The following is a 6,658-nucleotide window of genomic DNA, read 5'->3' as shown; positions in this document are numbered from 1 at the left end:
GATTTCAAGAATAGGAAGGGCTGATTCCTGGTAAGATGGAGAAAACACATGAAAACTTTTCTCTCCCACCAAACACCACTATAAAACCTGAACAGAACTCATGGCACAGGGCACCTGGGTGGCTCAGTCGTTAAGCATCTGCCTTCGGCTAGGGTCATGATCCCAGGGTCCTGGGATCGAGCCCTGCATCAGGCTCTCTGCTCCGTAAGAAGCCTGCTTCTCCCTCTCCCACTCCGCCTGCTTGTGTTCCCTCTCTCACTATGTCTCTGTCAAATAAATAAATAAATAAATAAATAAATAAATAAATATCTTAAAAAAAAAGAACTCATGGCACAACTATCTGGGGTCTCTGAAAAGCAAATATCTCCAGCTAGATCAAAGAAGAATGCCAGAATTGGAAGCCCCACTGACTGGTCATGATGTTATGGTCTTTCCTCTGGTACCCTTGGACCTGGCTCAACACAGCCCCAAACCTGGAAGTGAGCACTGATGGGCAGAGAGAGACCCTGGAGAAACTGTCTGGTCTGGCTCATAAAGCAGAAAAAGAAACTCTAAAAACTCAGAGACAGTGGAGAAAATTCTGGGTTTTTTTCCTTCTCCTTTTACTTCATTCCCTTGCACCCCAGCCTCCGGTCAATCCTGTGTCAGGAGCAGTGGCAGAATTAAAAATGGTGGGCAGCAGAAACCTGTAGGAGCCAAAACTCTGAAGCAGAGTCATCCTTTCCATTCCGTGGAGCTGCAGCTCCAAAAGGGCAGAGACAAACTTCGTTGCTTTTTGTTTGTTTTTCTGCTGCTCTGACACAATTATGAGAGTGGGTAGTTGCGCACCAAAAGTGGAAAGTTTCTGGTCAGAGGACTGAAATGAGAAGCCCCAGAGAACTGGAAAATAAAGGGAAAACAGTGCAAAGGGAGAAATTCAGGAAAGCAATCCCATAAAATTGTTTATGAACTCTAGAGCTCACCCGTGACCTGCACATCATAGATCAGATTCTAACTGGCATACCAAAGACTTTGAGAACTATGCTAACGGATAGCTTTCTGCCCAGGTCCCACACTAGCCACTGGGTGATGCACTCATGAGACAGATCCAAAGAGCACTGCAAAAGATTTGAAAACTGAACTGACTTTGGAACATAGCCACAGAAGGAGTGTTTGGAATGTATGACCCATACCAAACTATAGCAAGGGCTTGTTAAAATAAGAATATTGCCATTCTCCATAGGATTTAAACAAGAATCAGAGTCTCATGACATTCAAAATGCCCAGAAATACAATAGAAAATTACTAGGCATCTATGAAGGATCCAAAAACCTCAACTTGCATGGGAAAAGACCATTGACAGTCACCACTGATGAGATGAAGCAGGTTGGGATTATCTGACAAAGACATTAAAACAGTTATACAAATGCTCAAACAATCATGAACACTCTAGAAACAGAAGTTAGAAGGTACTGGTAAGGAAATAGAACTTAAGAAGAATTAAACATTTTAGAATTGAAAAATATATAACTAAACAAACTGACTTTATAGATCCAAGGGCAGAATGGAGATGACAGAGGAAAGTCATTAAATTTAAAGACAGATTAATAGAAATCATTTAATGTGACTAACAGAGAGAAAAAGAGGGGAAAAAATGAGCAAGACCTCAGGCACCTGTGGGGCAAGAATAAAAGGTCTAACATTCTTGTCATCAGAGTCCTACAGGAAAACAGGAAGTGCTAAAAAATATTTGAAGAAGCCATGGCTGAAAATGTACTGGTGAAAAAGTCAAGATTCAAGAAACTTATTCAAGAAGCTGAACAAGAAAGATAAATCCAGACACCCATACCCAGACACATCAAAATCAAATTGCTGAAAACTAAAGACATTAAAAATTCTGAAAGCAGCCAGAGAGAAACCTATAGGCAAACAACCATTCTAATGACAGATTTCTCATCTGAAATCATGCAGGCCAGAGGAAGTGGCACATTTTTCAAGTGCTGCAAGAATTATACACCCAGAATTCTATATCCAGTGAAAATGTCCTTCAGGAATGAAGATGAAATAAAGATATTCTCAGACTAAGAAAAAAATAACAAAATTGGCAACCAGAAGACTTACTCTAAAAGAATTGCTTAAAGAAGTTTCGTCACACAAAAGGGAAATGATACCAGAAGAAAACTTGGAGCATCAGGAATGAAAGAAGAATAAAAGAAATGGTAAATAGCTGGGTAAATATTTTTAAAGATTTATTTATAAATAATAATTTTAATAATAATTTAATAAAAATTTAAAAATAATTTTAAATAAAAATAATTTTTTTAAGATTTATTTATTTGAGGGGCACCTGGGTGGCTCAGTTGGTTGGGTGTCTGACTCCTAATTTTGGCTCAGGTCATGGTCTTGGGGTGGTGGGATTGAGCCCCATGTGGGGATTCCAACTAGGGGTTGGGGGTGGGGAGAGTCTGCTGGAGATTCTCCCTCTCCCTCTGCCTCTGCCCCTCCCCCCTGCGCGCACTCACTCCAGAGAGAGTGCAAAGGGAGAAATTCAGGAAAGCAATCCCATAAAATTGTTTATGAACTCTAGAGCTCACCCGTGACCTGCACATCATAGATCAGATTCTAACTGGCATACCAAAGACTTTGAGAACTATGCTAACGGATAGCTTTCTGCCCAGCTTTCTGCCCACTCTCTGGAGTGAGTGCGCGCACACAGAGTGGGGGGAGGAGCAGAGGAAAGAATCTTCAAGCAGACTCCCCACTGAGTGAAGAGCCCCATGTGGGGCTTAATGCAGGGCTTGATGTCACCGCCCATAAGATCGTGATCTGTGTCAAAACCAAGAGTCACATGCGTAATCAACTGAACCACTAATTTTTTTTTTTGAGCTCCTAAAATGTTTGGCCGTTGAATGCAAAAAGTATAAAATTATCTGATGGGGTTTTTAACGTAAAAAAGTGTAACATTTAAGACGACAGCATAAATGGTAGAGGGTAAGGAAACCTATATGGTGATAAAGTTTCTAGAGTAACCACTAAAAACAAAATAAAACCAAACAAATCAGGGTGCCTGGGTGGCTCAGTCGTTGGGTGTCTGCCTTCGGCTGGGGTCATGATCCCAGGGTCCTGGGATCGAGCCCCACGTCGGACTCCCTGCTCCGCAGGGAGCCTGCTTCTCCCTCTGCCTGCCACTTCCCCTACTTGTGCTCTGTCAAAGAAATAAATAAAATCTTTAAAAAAAAAAATCAATTAGTAACAGAAGATAACAGGAAAATCTCCTAACATTTTGCAATTAAACAATACACTTCTGAATAATCCATGGGTCAAAGATGCTGTCTCAAGAAGGGAAATCAGAAAATACTTGAGCTGAATGAAAGTACAAAATATCAAAATTTCTGAGAACAGTTAAAGCAGTTGCTTGAGGAAAATGTATAGCAATTGCTACAGGTGAAAAGACAGAGCTGACATGTTAATTGGAAAAGGCAAACAAAAACACTGCATGTCACACATTCATGTAAAAAAAGAAAAGAAAAAGAAAATGTCTCTTGCTGATGTGTACGATATTCTGCACGATTAAAAAATACTGTCAAGTGTTTACCTCTGAGAACTAAGGGAGATGGTTGTGAATGAATGCAGGGAGAGACTTGTATATCTTTCTTTAGTGTTTGTCTTTTTTTAAACATGCATATGTTCCTCTACAATTAAAAAATACTAACATGAAAAAATGTATATCACTAAAGGCTTAGACTATGAAAGAAGGGTTTTGTATCAATCATATAACCTTTTTCCTTAAAAACCTAGAGAAATTTGCTAAGAGTAGTAGATCTTCAATGTTCTCACCACAAAAAAAGTGAACTATGTGAGGTGATGGGTGTGTTAACTAACCTTAAATGTGGCAGTCATCTCTCTATACACCTATATCAAATCATCATGTTGTATACCTTAAGCTTACACAATATTACTTGTTAATAATATCCTGATAGTGCTGGGAAAAATATTAGAATAAACCAGATCAAGTAGGAAGAAAGAAATAATCGGAGAACTCAGTGAAATTAAACATTTTCTATTATATATCTTAAAAAAAAATAAAACGCTGGTTCAGGGGCGCCTGGGTGGCTCACTCGTTAAGCGTCTGCCTTCAGCTCAGGTCATGATCCCAGGGTCCTGGGATCGAGCCCCGCATCAGGCTCCCTGCTCAGCGGGAAGCCTGCTTCTCCCTCTCCCACTCCCCCTGCTTATGTTCCCTCTCTCGCTGTCTCTCTGTCAAATGAATAAATAAAATCTTTTACAAAAATAAATAAAATAGAAAATAAATAAAAAGCTAGTTCAGACCCACTGACTTGATGTAATTGCCCATTAATGGGTTACAACCCAGGTTGGAAAACACGGATTTTTATAATGTAACTTCCAGAGGGAAATGTTCTGGACTCTCTTGTCAATTTAAAAGTTAATATTTGGGATATAACCAACCATAAAATTGAGTTTAAGGTCTTATTAAAGCATGTAACTAGCCAAATTTGTTCTGCTTTGTGAAACTTTCCTGGCTCCATCAGGCAGATAATCCCTTCTGCTTCTTTGTTCCCAAAGAGTATTTCTTCAGTAGCCAATGAACATTTTCAAGGTACCAAAGTGCATAGCATGCTGTTGGCCTCTCTCAAAATTGAGGTGCCTGAGGACAGACGTGGTGGTGTCTTAGTATTTTCTAAATCCAGCTTTTATTAATGTGGGTAGTATCTATTGACATTTACCATATTTGAAATTTAAAAATTTTATTAATTTATTAATAAAACAATAAACCTATTACATGTTAAGAAAAATAACATCTTTTATAAAACCTACATTTTCCAAATTAAACAGAAAAATGGCAGTTCGCATTTTTGCAAATCTCTTTAGTCTAACTTAATAGAAGATATCTATACTTCTAAAATCTGTTGCAATATATGGTATGTTGAAGGATATGAAGAAAATCCAGACTCGTACACACAAATATATAGTTGGAAAAGGAGTATTTTAATAGCTTTTTCAGAAATTGTGATACTTCTGATACTCTGACAGACACCCAAATCTGACGAGTGGTCATTTCTCAAAGGTTAGTTGCAATGCAGAACCTGCAAATTTATCTATGAACTTTTTGTGCTGATAGGCCTTATAATCTGAATGGAATGTTTATCTGTGTATGATAACATCACAGATTGGTCATTTGGAAAATATTCTTTCAGTTATTCAGTTCTCCCAAGTGTTGACACATTTAAACAGTATCAACATTTTAAAAAATTATTCACTTTAATTAATACCATGTTGATTTCATTAGAAAGGTCTGTAGTAGGTATTAGGAAGCTGCCAGGCTTACCATGGTAGATTAAAAATTTCACTTGAAGGCTCAAATTTTATCATTGGCAACAAACATTCAGTTGTTTCCTATGGCAACCTGAAGTGACAAACTCTCTTCATTTATTTTTGAGAAAATGTATGCCAGCCATCCAAGCATGAATAACCAGTTTATCAATTGTTCTTAAAGTGGTGTTCCATGGAAAGTGACCTGTTTGGCCCCCTTCACAATTACACAAATGCTTTTCTTCAAGACGACCAAAAAGGTATGCTTTATGCACAAACCCATTCAATCACACAGAGTACTGAAAAGACAGAGTATTGTGAATAAAATATATAGTTACTGACCCATCAAAGACATTCTTCAGGGAATATATGGCAGTGAAGAGTACAGCAGCTACTAAACACCACTGCCTTGTCTTTGTGGTAAGGCACCAGCAGTTTCACCCACCATTGTTTTGCACCAGCAGTGCAAATAGCAACAGTGTTATTAGGCAAGTAGTTTTGAACTAGTAGACCCCTCCATGGACCACATGTTAATTAACACGCATTATGTGGGAAGGGAAGCAGATATGCTTTCATGTCCAGTGAAAGGAGTGTGCTGCCAGGTCCATGTGTCCAGTTGCCCATTAGGAGATGGTCCTCACTAGGATTAGTAGCATCTAAAATCATTATACATTTAAATCCTAGAGCCTCCTCACCTGATTCCATACCCACTGAGCAATCTTTTGATAAATGAATTGCCACTTCAGGCAGAAAATGCCAAGTGACTAGGCTGATGTAACTGGTCTGCTTCAGTTACATTTCTCAATGTAAATTACACTTATTAAACAGTCTTGATGAGCTTTGAGTCAGCAATTCTGAATCCAATCAATTCTGGGACACTGATGAGGTAGTTTCTGAGAGTAAATGCAATTTCGTAACTTCTCTATTCAGTTTTTGTTCCTAATGACACCTTTGAGATTGTCTACATAGGAATGATACTTCATGACAATTTTAAATAGAAAATCAGTTTTTTGTCTAAAAACAGCAAAAACATGTAAAATGTTAAAAATATTATTTCCTAAATTCTTGAGAAGCCTATTCTACTCTATATAAATTTCTTTAGTTGTAGTTTGATGCTTTGAACACTGAACAAAACTTCTTTGTTGATAAGGTGAGATTATGTGCAGGTACAGAGAACTAACTTGTTCAACACGTCAACTCCATTCTAGCATGTCTTCCTGAATTGTAGAGGCCGAAAAGCTATCAACTACATTTTCCAGATTCCTTTGCAGTTAAGAGTTTTAAATGACATTTAGGTTCCTTCCAATCCAATGTACTAAAGTGAGCAAGGCTTTAATTTGGAGCTGCA

The sequence above is a fragment of the Eumetopias jubatus genome, unplaced genomic scaffold (assembly GCF_037043125.1).
Source record: "Eumetopias jubatus isolate StellerSeaLion01/CBP00866 unplaced genomic scaffold, mEumJub1_p1.0 scaffold_2, whole genome shotgun sequence".
NCBI lineage: Eukaryota > Metazoa > Chordata > Mammalia > Carnivora > Otariidae > Eumetopias > Eumetopias jubatus.
The sequence above is the reverse complement of the archived record's forward strand: the minus strand, read 5'-3'. Positions refer to the sequence as shown.